Raw genomic sequence first — 15,135 nt, 5'->3', positions numbered from 1 at the left:
TCTATAGCTAAAAGGAGATCCATGAATTAAGATGTAGTTTAATCTGCTTTACATAGAGATTTGTGAATTCACTTTAATTGTCTGCACCCTCTCTATTTAGAAGGTAAAACACATTAACATGAGCTGATTTTACTGTATACCCTCAGATCAAATTGATTCTCACCATAATGTTCCTGATAAAATCATAATAGAGCTAACATGCAATGCTTGAAAAGCTTGCACAAAATATAACCTTATTACCTTAGCCTTAAACTTAAACTATTTATTCACTTTTCTTTTTTCTTTCTTTCTTTCTTATTTTTTGCAGTTTCTGGCCAGGGCTGGGTTTGAACCTGCCACCTCTGGCATATGGGTCCAGTGTACTATTCCTTTGAGCCACAGGTGCCGCCCAATAACTTATGATTTGTTATATAATTGAAATTAGCACCTCCTGCTTTCAAACTACAATTGTAGCTTAGTACAGTTCATTAATCGATTTAACAAATGTGAACTTCTGTATCTATCATGTGTCTACTGCACAGGGAAAATTTTAAAACAATTTTTTTTATTAAATCATAGCTGTGTACATTAATGCAGTCATGGGGTACAATGGGCTGGTTTTATATACAAACTGGAGTACTTTCAACCAACTGGTTAACACAGCCTTCATGGCATTTTGTTAGTTATTGTGTTAAGACATTTATATTCTACATTTAGAGAGATTCACATGCACCCTTGTAAGATGCACCATTGGTGTGGTCCCATCAATCTTTCTGTCCCCATTCTTCTGCAGTGTGACTGGAACTGGTCTTACGGATCAAAGTTGAACCTTCTCTGAATTGCACCAGGTATAACTACCTCCTAAGAATTCCTCCTCAGTAATTCAAAAAGTTGTATTGAACTTCCCCCGTCTCTTCTACTCATTTTCTATCGTTAACTGGAACGACACCCATACTAAATATAGGACCTCTGAGAGACAGACTATTCATCTCTCTCTCGCTCATATTTACAATCTTATTAGATCTCATCTTCAGCAAGGTGGCTGCACAAGCTAATTATTCTTTTTCAATTAACTAAGGCTTTGTTTTGGATTATAGGTATTTCCAAGTTATTACTTGATTTGTTTAAGCACAGCGTAAAACAAACAAAATTTATATTCTTTCTTAAACCAATAGTCTTTTATAAAGTTTTTTCTATAGCTGTGGAGGGTGCAGCTGTCACTTTCAAGAATGGTTCTTCAAAGTGTGTGTATGTGTGAACATTTATAATTAAGAAGACAGACATTCTCCGTGGGGATTACTCATTTATCAGTAAAGGTAAGTATACAAAAACAGAAATAATGGCGTGAGACTGGGGAGTGAGCCCTCACTTCAGTCATATTACCTCATTTTATGTCTTTTAAACATTAGTAAAAAAAAAAATCTGCAAGAATTTTTATACAGGTAAAAATAGTGAGTACTTATTTGCACATTTCTGCGGACTTGGAGGGAAAAAATGAGAGGGAGATGGGGATAAGAATATTTACTTGGCTACATTTTATTGTTTTTCTATGTTAAAGAGGTATCATCTGTTCTTTATCCTCTGTGTATTAACATTTATATTTAGTGAAAAGCACTCACTTAAGGACATCAAAATACTGTTTGCCACAAGGGACTGTCTTAGAATTTTGACTTTTTTTCCCCATCAGTTCCCCCCCTTTACTCCTGCTGTTGTGAAACTCATCATAGAAGCTGGAAAATCAAGGTTGATCTCTTTTCAACTTCAATGGGCTTATTTTTGTCCTTGTTGTATTTCTGCGTCCCTTTGTTAAAGAGACGTCTGGACGGCTTTAACAACACGTAAGGATTGTTAGAGAAAGAAACTTCTAAGACGATTCATGTATTTTATTCCTGGCTGTGTATTTACTCGCTGATTTCTGGAGAAACGATAGTTTTGTGGAGTGGAAAAAGAAAAGTGATGCCCACCGGGATAGGAGTGTAGGGTGAGGGTTACACGTGCCTTTAAAACCAAAACCTTACTTCAAAAAAAAGGGTTTCTATATTTGACAATCGAAGAAGAGAGTGGATGAACTTGTGTACCTTCTCTGAGATCAACAACACTGCTGTTATTCAATTTCACTTGAACTAGGAGGTTTTCTCCCCCAAAATATGACAGTTTAACTTGAAAGAATAAATGTTTGAAAAACGGAAAGCACTCCAGTCCCAATGACAAGGTTTTTTGGTATTGAAGCACACCAAGAAAAGGAACCTCTTCTTAAATGACCTATCGTTGGAGGAATCAATGCCACTCCAGGGAAGGCTTAGTAGAATGAATGAAAGAGAGGCACTCGACCAGCAGAGATCTCACAGACCACTGAGGCTTGTAGGAAAGGTCTTTATTGGTGGGGAAGGGAGACTGCAGAGCAGCACCAAGGAGGAGAGAAAAGAGAAGAGAAAAGGGGAGAGAGAAGAGGAGAGACAGAGGAGGAGAGAGAGGGAGAGCAGAGAAGAAAGGTGGGGAGACGGGGAGAGAGAGAGGGGGGAGAAACGTACCCTCATATAGGGAAGTCTCAGAATGGTGACGGGGTGGTGGGATAATCAATAAGGAGCTATTGCTTCAGCGGAAAGAAAGAGTCATTAGAGGCAGGCAGCGGGTAATTGGAACAGAGTGATGAGGTAAGCCACTCCCTGTGCCCGGGGAGGAGTTGTAACTTTAAGGGCAGGAAGGATCTTTTGGGGGAAGGGGCTTTCTGAGACAATTATCTAACAATGAAACCTTATTGAAAACGGATCTTGACTGTGAAAGTTAAGTGTCTTCCAATGATTCAGATTCCCCAGCCATGTCTTAGAGCGGGTATAGATCAGATTTTGATCTTAAAGGCTTACAGCAATTTCTTCTTCAGTAGGTCCCTGGTCTCCAGATCCGCCCACAGGTCAGTGGTGAGACTGGGCTTATTTACAGAAAAGAATACAGAGAAAGTGCCAGAGCTTCTGTCTGAAGGACAAACCCAAGTGGGAAAAACCTCCCCCTGGATCCTCTGTCTAGGGGTGAATATATATATCCCAACAAATGAATGGATACAATCCCCTGAATCCCAGGCCTAGGAAACTTACATGAAATTGACCAGGCCTGGGAAATGGGGGGTTCCCTGTTCAGGGGCAAGTGCAAAGAGAGGGAGACAGAGGCAGGAAACACCGCGGAGCTCTGTGAGCTGCAGCCTGAAGGTGTCACCCCCAGCTGAGCTGCAGCCTGAAGGTGTCACCCCCAGCTGTTTGGGGGCCCCTCCAGCCACTGGAGCTTCCTGCAGCCCTCCCTGCCGACCCTCCAACAGGCTGACATGTCTGCCAGCAGCACCAGCACCCCAAGATGGAAGTGGAAGGTCCTCCCCTCAGCTCCTGCCACACTGGCTGGGGCAGCAAAAGGGACTCCGATGGTCCTATTCATAGTGTGGCACTGACACCACCAGACCCTTCCCATAGTCCTGTTTTCACTTACTGACATTTGACATTCTAGTAGTGTAAACAATTTTTAAAAACTATTTCATTGAACCAAATAAATGACTGTGTTTCTGTTTGTTTATTATTGTGGCCTCACTTACTTAAAACAATATGCAAAATGAGACCATGTTGAGGTCTTTGGGAAAATTACTGATGTCATCTCTCTTTAAATAATTGAATAAAAATAAAAAATAGGGCTTTACTTTCTCTGTAGATATGAAGAAAAAGAGGTTTGAGCTTTGCCCACAAGGTGGGTTGGGGCTGGTACACTGGGCACGGGAAGAAGGCATACATCTGAATGGGTCATATGAAGAAAATTCTCCAATAATAATTTTAATGAAACTCAAGTCCAGCTGAATAACGGGGGCAACGAAGTGAACTCAGCCTTTCCTTAACTTTGTCAGCTCAATGGGGTGTTAATATTACGGTCAATGGGAGCATGGCTGTATTAAATACAGGCAATGGATTTCTTTAGTTCTGCTTCTTAAAATAGAACCTTTTGCCAATGCATTTAGATGTCAAGTCTTTCAATGTCACATTTTAGTTTAATGAAATCAGCACTTTACGCATTCACAGAATTCAATGCTGTTACCTGTTAGGAAGAAGGTAAGAAGATAGTTCCAAAGAAAACTTTAGAAGCTTGTATTTATGACTTTAACAGAAACAAACTGCTCCCTTTTCATTGTTGCATCAGGCTTTTATAAAGCTACTTGGGAGGCCGAGGCAGGAGGATCTCTTCAGGCCAAGAATTTGAGGTTGATAGGAGCTATGATGAGGCCATGCACTTTACCCAGGGTGACAGAGTGAGACTCTGTCTTAAAAACAACAACAACAACTCTGCCCATGGATCTGATAACCAAGACAAGCCAGGAAGTGACTGAGGGGCGGCTAGTTTAGACAGCGCAGATCCACGCATGGCTCAAGGGGAAAATTCACACCCCAGGCATGAGGAGGTCCATGGCAAGAGATTTCATCCGTCTACTCCGAGTGGAGCGCAATTTAAGACTTACAGATTATTTCTGGAATTTCCTATTTAATATTTTTGGACTGCAGTTGATTATAGATTAAAGGGAATTGTGGAAAAGGGGGAACCACTGTACTTCAAACAGAAGCTACATCATGAATTAAACAAAAGCAAAGGTCTCTGTGTGAGGTTCAGCTATAATTTTTCCTGTTTATCTGACTGTTGTTTAATGTCTGTTTATGTTCCCTGCATACATGGGGGGGAATTTATGAATCACCAGAACGGGCTGCTGGAAACTGGCCAGAAAGATGAGGCATTGTAATAAAAATGAATTTGCATTAAAATAAAATTGCGGAAGGTGGGAGGGACAGCACAATTTGCTGTGGTGCTGCACATCTCATATAAATAGAAATCCTCTTAAAAAGATATTTTGGAAAAGACTGGTTCCTTCCAAGTCGCACATGCTATATTAATGGAAAATGTGATGTTCTAACTAAAAACGTCCTCCACCAGACATTCACGTAGTACTTTTATTTTAGAAGGTCAACTTCCTTTTTTTGGTACGGAGATATTTTTACATCATGTGAGTTTATCTATGCATATCCAAATTATTATTTGCTTCAACATACCTTAGTAAAATTAGTAGTTCTTACCCATGAATCATAGGCGTCCTCACCGACTAATAAACAAAAAATTAAATTTTGAGTATTTTAAAAGTGACATTAGCTCACTAGAATGTGAATAATCACCCCCACGCTGTGAGTTTTCAAAAATATGTTATACTGTCTTAATCATTACCGGGAAAGACATTTATTTATAACCACCATGTGTTAAATGTAGATGAAAAATGGTGTGTATTTGGGCGGTGCTTGTGGCTCAAAGGAGCAGGGCACTGGCCCCATATGCTGGAGGTGGTGGGCTCAAACACAGCCCCAGCCAAAAACTGCCAAAAAAAAAGAAAAGAAAATGTGTGTATTTACCTATATAATTAAATCATAAACAAGCTCTCAGCATCAAGACCTATAATGTATAGAATAAAACATAAATGTAAATAAAGTGTCAGTAATAATAAACATATCAAATATTTTAAAAATTCAAGGCATGGATTCTAGATATTCGAAAAGAGACCTGTGGGCAACAAAAGATATGAGCAAATATTGACAAGACCCTTAATACTGGAAGACAAGAGTCGCAGAATCTGCTCAGATAAAGAAGCAAATTCAGAGAGAACTTTACTAGTAAATAAGACCAATTCTCAGGATTGTGCAGTAATGGACAGTGACTTTGAAAAGATAGAAGATTAACTCGTTTATAAAAAAAGCTACTGTGATACTAGAATGGTTTTTCGGCCTAAAATAGAAATAGACTCTATCTTAGTGGAAGAAGAATCTCTGAGAACCCGCTGAAAGAGATTCCTGTAGTTCCCACATTTGGGAACATATCATCCCACATCATAAACATGTCTATTAGCAGAAAAAAAGGCACATCAACATCTTTTGGAAATTACAAACATGCAATTCACACTGCTGCTGAGATGAATGATGCATCCACAGTTTTTCCTATGATGGAATTTTCAGCACTTGATCAAAGTCTTAAAGTGACATTGTGACTTTATCAATAGCATCGAACTTTTAAAAAAATATGGGACATGCTTAATAAATTGTACAACAATTTCATTCAGGTGTAACACCACATAGTAAAATTCAACCAATTTTCAGTTTACAATTTGATGCATTCTGATAAATGTTCAAATCCCTGCAACCCCTAGCGTAACTAAGACAAAGAACATACTCATCTCCTAAGAATGTTTCCTAAAGTTCCCGTAGAAACAGCTCCAACCCAACAGACCATAGCCCAGAGCATCTAATTGTGGGACATTACGCTAATTTTTCCATTACAGAATTTTACAAAAAAATCATAAAATATTTTCTATTTTTATCTGGCTCTTTTATGCAATAAAATGTTTGTGATTTTGCCCCATATTGTGTGTATTCGTACTTTATGCCTTTTGAATGTTGAGTGAGATTCCATTGTATGGATATACGTTTATTGCAAATTCGGTCATCTGTGGAGAGATGCTAGCTGTATTTCCAGTTTGGGGCAATTAAGCTTCTATTACCATTGGCGTTGAACTGTTTATATAAGCATTTATCTTTCACTGGCTGTGGATAAATGTCTACAAGTGTAATTATAGCCCAAGAAGAAGGGGAAAGGGGAGAGGGAGGGGAGGGGAGGGGGGAGTATGGTGGAGGAGAGTAATTGGTGGGACCACACCTACAGTGCATCTTACAAGGGCACATGTGAAATTTACTACATGTAAAATATAAATGTCTTAACACAATAACTAAGAAAATGCCGTGAAAGCTACATTAACCAGTTTGAGGAAAGTATTTCAAATTGTATGTAAAACCAGCACATTGTACACCATGATTGCATTAATGTACACAGCTATGATTTAATAAAAAAAAATAAATTAATCAAGCTTCCTTAAACATGATTCTGCAAAAGTACTGAGGCCCACTAAATGGATTAGACTGTTTCTTCCAAATATAACACATAGTAAGATCATACACATACAGAAAAAAATGCTTTAAATTATGGCTTAAATTTTTAAAGATTCTGAGTGAACAGGGCTTGTCTAGCTAGAAATTTATCATGTTTTGAATAATCTATCCTTTCATTCTGACCTTTTCTGTTTTATGTATACTCTGCTCTTATCTATACCATTTATTTCCTTTCCAATACTTTGTGTTTGGTTGGCTCCTTGGCTTCCATCCTTGTAAGGTTAAAGCATATAGATCATTCCTTCAGATTCATTTTATTCATTTCAGATCCTTTTTCACTAAGATAAGCATTTAATTTTGTATATATTTACACGCATACACATAAAGCAGCAGAAGTTCTACTTCAGGTGACTCTAGTAAATTTTGAGAAGTTGTTAATATTATCGTTCAACACACAACATGCTCACTGAAGGCTTATATTTAAAGATAAAGGATATGGTGCAAACAGAGGGTACTGGAAAGCACTGGAGACTAACAAACGTCAACTCAGAAGCCCCCAGGGAGCTGCCCCCTTGGGCTGGAGCAGACTGGACTCTCTGGCTCCAGGTTGAAAGATCAAGGTCTATCGCAGGAATATCAGCTTTGACAGAACTCAGAGAAGTGAATTATAGAAGACACATTTAAGTCCCCTCAGTCTCCTGATACAGTCAGTCTTGATTACTGCATTAATCATAATTTTTATTTTCTATATTTCATGATGCTTTGATATCTTGGGAAATCTAGCTGACCAGAGAGAAACTACTCCTCCTGGAGCAGCTGACTCCTAAAATGGCAAGCAATTCATCTAGGAGAACACCAGCCAATCCCAAATCCATATCTTTACATTTATCTAACCTTACATACCAGTTCAGTATTTCCTCAACCTTATCAGTGCAGGCTGAAGGATGATTATGACCCAGAGCCCGCTGACAGCCTTCAGCCTAGCCATTCCTAAACGATTTCGGTGCCCTGTCTCGTGTCTGCAGAGAACATTATAAAGGCTCCAAGCCACACTTTCCCCTGCGCCTCCTGCCTCCTAATCAAACCTGGTGCTTCCCCAAGAGGTCCTGAATCATGTGGCAGGACCACTCCCCTCCAAAACAGCAAGAAATAAATTCCTCTTTCAAAGGCATCGATCTTTTTGTGAAGTGAATTAGTGACCTCCATAATTTAAAACCCTGTGGATACAATCAGTAAACAGGCCAATTGCAAAGTAGTAAGAAAGCCTGTGGCTTTGGGTGTTGCCAGGACATTTGCATTCTCTCTCACGGGCACACTCTGAACTCTACGGGCCTCCCTCTGGACGAGAGTGAACAACCAGCCATGTAGGCCTGGCCATACGTAAAGGTGGAGCTCATCCTCCCCAGATAATCCACAGTTTCTCCAAATTCACGCTATGACTGCTGGTCAGGTGTTTTGATTATAATTTGCTCGTGGCTGTTTATTTTCTGGTGTCTTTGCACAAAGCATTGGACATAAAATGCTAAAGGTTACTAAGGTAGTAATTTGCATCATCAAATGAAGTGTACATATTACCTTGAAGAAATATTTCAGTTTACCAAATATTCTGGTACAAACATGCTCACCATCACGTGCACATTTGACAACTTTTTATGTTGCTCCTGCAACCATGGACTCCTGTAACTTATAAAAATACAGATAGATTGGTCCAATATACTACTTCCTCTACTGGAAAATCAGCATCCATTTATAGGCGAAATGCCTATATGACTCAGCCAAAAATTCCATTTGAGAGAGAGCAGTGAAAAGACTGTGCAGGCATACTTGTAAGAAACGGAGGCAGAATCCCATGTCGCCAGGTTAGTTGAGGGCCTAACATGACCAAGGCTTTGGCTGGAATAGCATTTCCAGACTGTGTTAAGGAATTAAGGTCGACTTTATAAGGCCAATGAAAAAGCCCTTTGGAAAACTGGCCAGATACCCATCAGTAACCTTTCCTGATCTGTGGTAAGTGATGAAGGTCACTTGCTGACGGGTCTGGGAATGGAAATGTACTTGCAAACCTCAAGAGAAGAGGAATTTACCCATTGCATACAGATATCTAATGGCACAGTAGAAACCTGGGTTCATGAAAGGCTTTTGAGAAGTCCAGCCTGAGAATTCCTTATAAAAGACTCCAGCAAACCCCCCCACCCCCGACATAAGGCCTACATGGGAGCAGAGGTTTGCATACAAATTCCTGTATGCCCAAGAAGTTTCTCTATGCTTTGCTTAAAGATTCGAAGTAACTGCCTCCAAATGGCATGGTCAGTAGAACAGACATTCAAATCGTCTCTTTCCCCCATAGCCTCAGGCTTCATCAGATAAGAACAAAGAAAGTAATAACTGACAACATGTTCTTCATTAAGTTATGTTAAACTGGGTTATGTTGAAAGGGTTATGCTTAAAGGTGTATGTTGGGTGGATTATCAGATTACCAGGGAGGAACTACTTACAGGGCAGATGGTCATAAGATGTTTGAATGGATTAATGAAGTCATTGATGTCCAATGGGCATGTGCAGAGGGATTGTAATGAATGTTTATGAGGTCATTGCTGTATAGTGCACATGCACAAGATTTCCTATATAAACCAACAGCAATAAAGAAGCTCACCATTTTGCCTGAGCAAGCAGATGGTCACCTTCATTTAAAACACAATTTCAATAAGTGTGCTTATTCTTCATGACATGGCTTTTCCATGAGACCCTTATGGCAACATCCATTGAAAAAACTTCTTATGGAGGTTTTAATTCAATCTTCCTATATTTGATCATCAAAGCCCATATCAGATTATCATGGCCTGGGTCAAAACCAGTTTAAGGATACTATCAGCTACAATACTATTATGCTAAATAGCAGTTATGATATAAGTTGGACTTACATCGTTTACATATAGAGAACATTATAAATTAAGTCAGAATATCATTTTCTGTGTCTTCTTTACTGGCATTTTAACCATTACTCTTTTTGATACAGGACAGGGGGCACCCCAGTCAACTCAGCCAGACAAGTGCTGGGGAGACACCAGCTCCTTGCTGCCTTATGACTCACAGGGAGCCCCCAGAGTTTGGGTAGAATATTGCACAGAAGATGACCTCACCACATACCTGTCTGGAGAACCTGGCTGTTACTGGAGGCCATGCGACCTCTGCTCTGTTAAGCAGGTAACTTTCACTCATATGTGATTGTCTCACACTTTATCTTCCGTAAAGATGGACACTATGGACACTTCCTGGTGTCTCTTGAGGTCTAGACTCCAGAAATCATATAGTATCAATTTCATCACATTGAATATAAAAAAAAAAGTCACAATGCTTGCCTTTTGAATCAGAGGATCAGCAGTGTTGCAAAGTGACACACATATTGGGCTGGAGGAATTTGTGGCCATTAAACAGTTTATCCCACAGGTGTACGTTACTCTCACGTACATGGACACGGGACATGAGGAGGGCGATTCCTGTTGTGACGGTTCTTTCTCATAATTGTGGTCATTTTCATCATCGTCCACATCATCTTTACCATCTCCCTGGCCAACTCTAATATGTGTTGAGAAGTTTTTTGGGCAAAGCATTCTTCTAAACATTTTCTAATGAATTCTTTTGAACCTAACAGAAGCTCGGTGATACTGGCAGTACTATTCTCATTTCAAACAAGTTGGAGCATAGGGTTAGGAAAATGCCTTTATTCTAATTAGTTAATTAATTTTTATTGAAGTTTCTACCATGGGCTTGTGACAAGACCAATGGCAATTTAATTTCTCTGAGCTTTGGCATGACAAAGTGATCAATGGTAGGGTTGTGTTCAAAACTCAAGGTTACTTCTGGTTCTGAACACATGTAAGTGCATTCTCCCCTCCCCCTGGGCTTTTATTTATTTGTTTTTATTGTTTTTTTAAATAACAATAACAATGCTTAAGATAAGGACTAGAAACAAAAACCTCATAAAGAATTAACAAACATAAATAAATTCAAAAAAGAAATCAGACGATTTCTGCATCAAAATATTAAGCAATAATAATAATAATGAAAAGAAAATAACATTCACATTGTCAAATAAGAGTATTTAAATCGGATTTAATTTTGACCAAAGTGCATTACTTAAACATTAATTTTTAATTCAACTTGTTAATATGTTGTTTAGGATATTGCATCCTCATTTATAAGTGAAATATGTTTTTAATTTCCCCTTTATAAAAATATATTTTCTCAGATTTTAGTATCAGGTGTATCCAGATCAAATAGAATGATTTTGAAGTACTTCTTCTTTTTCTATTGTCTATAAGATTTGGCATGATCTGTTTTTTGAAATTATCTTCTTTTTTTTTTATTATATCATAACTGTGTATATTACTGCATTTATGGGGTACAATGTGCCGATTTTATATACAATTTGGAATGTTTACATTGACCAAGTATCATTGATCATATATACAAATGTACTTATAGCAACACACAGTTACTCTCATGGCTCTTCCTTTTATTAATCTGATTGTTAAAAGTATTTAAAATAGTTGTTTTATAAAATAATGAATGTAAATGAGTTGCACACAGGCAGAAAGTCAGCCAAAAGTAGAAAAAAGCTCATTTTTCTTTTTTTTTTTTATCAATTTTACATTAAAAAATTTTCCAAATCAAATAACCTTGTGTAAAGATAAGAAAAATGTCATCCCTGTTGGTAGAACTATGATAATTTCAAAACTACTGTCTTTTCTGCCCTGTGTTGTCTACCAGCTTTTCAAGTGTTTTAACGTTATTTTGAATAAATTTTAATATTCACATAGTAAAAAAATTGTTTATCTAATATTTTAATGGGTTTGAATCAAATATTTTTTGAATTAAATTTTATGGTGCTTTTATAAGTTACTTTTAATTAGACACTTTTCTTAGTTTTTCACATATTATTAATTTTACAGACCTTAAAGTTACGTTTAATGTTCCTCAATTAGAAGGATACCCGCAGGCTCAGATTTTGTATGACTTTTCCAGGTGACATTCCTGAGATTATGCTTTGGATCTCTTTGACATAAAATGACTTTTTTATGATGCGCATTGGGTAATTTATATTAATTTTTAAAACAAATGTTTAAAATGCATTTCAAGGAACCACTAGGCACATATATTGAAGCTGTAATTATCATCTCTTAAATATACTGAAACATCATCTACAAACTTGGCAATACTTAGTTATTCCAGACATTAGGACTCCAGATCCATTAACAACAAAGGAGACATAGCGGGCAAGTAAATATTAATGTTGGTTGTTGTATCTTTCCAGTTTAAATGTTTCATAATCAGATAGCAGAGTATGTTCCATTAGGAAAAGACCATGGTGTAAAAGGCAGAAACAGAAGTACCTATAGTTTATGTATCTATTGCCAACTTTATTTAAGATGGTGAGTATTAAATAACTGTATTTAAATATGTCCAAGTTCCCTATGTGTAAAATTCCACTATTTTTATATCATCATATGTAATTTATTTGTGGATGAAATGATATTATCATCGGCTTTTGATCACAACCGTCTGGTGGGATGGAGTATAGATGAGGGCCACAAACAGACTTGCAACATAATGTGAGTTGTTAAAAGTTGAAAGAGAGAGATGGGTGCAAGGGGTATCTTTGCCTCACCTCTACTTGTGTAAGTGTTTGAATATTTTAATAACAAATGAGAGTGTTTAGTGTGTGTTTACTGTGTTTGGTCCTTGTGGATGGTACCCCTGGGTAATTCCAGTATCTTCACTGAAGAACAATGGAAATTTACTTTAATTAGAACTTAAGTCACAGGTATGGTTTATCCCCAGAGACTGATACTCAGCCTGACCTTGTCATAGTCACATCAAGGTGAAAATTGAGACAGCATTGGCCGACTACTGTCATCACACCCTGGCATCTCTGGTGTTCCTTCTTGTCGCTTAATTCTGAGGTTGCTTCAATGGGAACTGTCCTCTTAATCCACACCAACATGCAAGCCTGCCTGCACCTCTAGGAATCCAGATGTGATCTATGAGCCATTTGAGGCCAGTGAGTCATTCTATTCCTGGGGCCATAGTGATGGGCTCAGAGATCATGTGTGAATCCTAACTCTGGGCAATCAAGAGAGAATCATGGACAGGAGCAATCAGGATCTCTCTTACATAACAGATCTGGGTATTGCGAGGATTTTAACCTGGGGCTGCTGGGGGAGAAATAAAAACTTGGGAGGAATTCAGATGACTGATTCATTCGCGACCTGACCAAACACATTCCTGAAGGCACATCCATTCTTGGACTCTTATTACATAAGGTAGTAAATCACTTTTTATCAATAAATGTTTTTGGATAAGGGTTATTGCCTTGCAGCAGAACCAGTCCTCACAAATATGTACCCATAAAAGAAGGAACTACCAAGGATCAGTGTTTAATCCCTACTGATACCACGAATTAAGTGACTATGTCAGAGTCAATGGTTAGTGAATATTAAATGAACAATTTTTAAAATGTTAAGAATTCTCAGGACATCTGGCTTAAAATTTTGTTTGGGGGCAAGACTCATACATGCATAATTTTTGGCCACTGAGCCACACATATGAACAATTTCTGTGCAAAATTGATAAAGTAAAAATGAATTTAATTTTACTCCAAAGAAATCTCTGTACCATGGATGAAATGAGAATATCAAAAGTGAAAAAAGAGGAAAGAACACAGATGCTTTTTGTAATTGAGTTAGGGGTTACCTTTTAGAGTCAACATTTCATCTTACCCAATGTTTGTTATTTGCATTCTTATTTGATGGATAAATAGTAGGCACATGGTTTTCTAAAACAAGGAATAAGGTTTTCAGGTTTTGGATAGTATACTTGATGGTTATGTGACAAATATTTTAGAGTTAATGGTAAAAGCTGACCAATATGATAATATGTTTTCCTGCTTATGATGTGTCAATATTAACAGCAATAGAGGAAAATATTGGGCCAATATTCATTTGTGAAAATGAACCCCAAATTTGAAAGTTGTAAAACTACATATAAAATATCTCCTTTTTCTACAAATATGAAGTTTATATTTTATCCAATTCTCTATACACAAAATCATTTGGAACCAAAGATGATGACGGTCAAGGTTTGCGTAAATATTGTATTTAAATGAGACAGTAGACACTGCTTAGATTTGAAACACCTTCACAACCCCAATTGTTAATGGGAATTAAAGTTATTTTAAGTCCACTTTGGGGAAATAATTGTCCTACAAATAATTTAGTTATAGAAACTATTTTTAGTTTTCCCATGGGTCTCCTTGGGTCAGTCATTTCTAAGATTCTGTACAGTGTTTATAAAACATTCAATAATTTAAGTCTCAATTAATACTGAGCTGGATGTTGGTAAAGAAGTAGAGAAAATTCACATTTGTTAAAAGGTTCACTTGATAATATCACATTATAACAAAATTTTAACAACTGAATTAGTACAACAGCAATAAAAAAATGACTACAGACATGTCAACATAGTGGTTTTATTTTTATTTTTTTATTTTACATATACACGTGTTTATTACTTAAACATTAATTTTTACTTCAACTTGTTAATGTGTTGTTTAGGATACAGGATACTGCATCCTCATTTAAAAATGAATTATGTTTGTAATTTCCTCTTTATAATAATATATTTTTTCCAATTTCAATATCGTGTATCCAGATTAAGCAGAATGATTTTGAAATGTTTCTTCTTTTTCTATTGTCTATAGGATTTGGCATGATCTACTTTTTGAAATTATCTTTTATTTTTATTTATAAATATTAGTTGTTTATTTTTTGAGACTCCAGAACAAAAAATAAGAAGAAGTTAATTGATGACTCCATACTGAACCTCTGAGTCAAAGCATTCTATGATAGACATACTCTTATTTGACAATGTGAATGTTACTTTCTTGGCATTACTATTATTATTATTGCTTAATACTCCATTGCAGCAATTGTCTGATTTCTTTTCTGAATGTTATTAATCTTTGTTTGTTCTTTTCGAGGTTTTTGTTTCAAGTCCTTACCTCAAACATTGTTATTGTTGTTAAATTTTAAGACTTTTAAATTTTGTGAAGGCAAAAAGTGGAATCCTAATCAACATAATATTTTTAAGAGGAAAAATAAACAACTTGGTAAAAGATCCTCATCCTTTTCTATATGAAGGTTAAATCACTATT

The sequence above is a fragment of the Otolemur garnettii genome, unplaced genomic scaffold (genome assembly GCF_000181295.1).
Source record: "Otolemur garnettii isolate 467f Iridium unplaced genomic scaffold, OtoGar3 scaffold00130, whole genome shotgun sequence".
Taxonomy (NCBI): domain Eukaryota; kingdom Metazoa; phylum Chordata; class Mammalia; order Primates; family Galagidae; genus Otolemur; species Otolemur garnettii.
The sequence above is the reverse complement of the archived record's forward strand: the minus strand, read 5'-3'. Positions refer to the sequence as shown.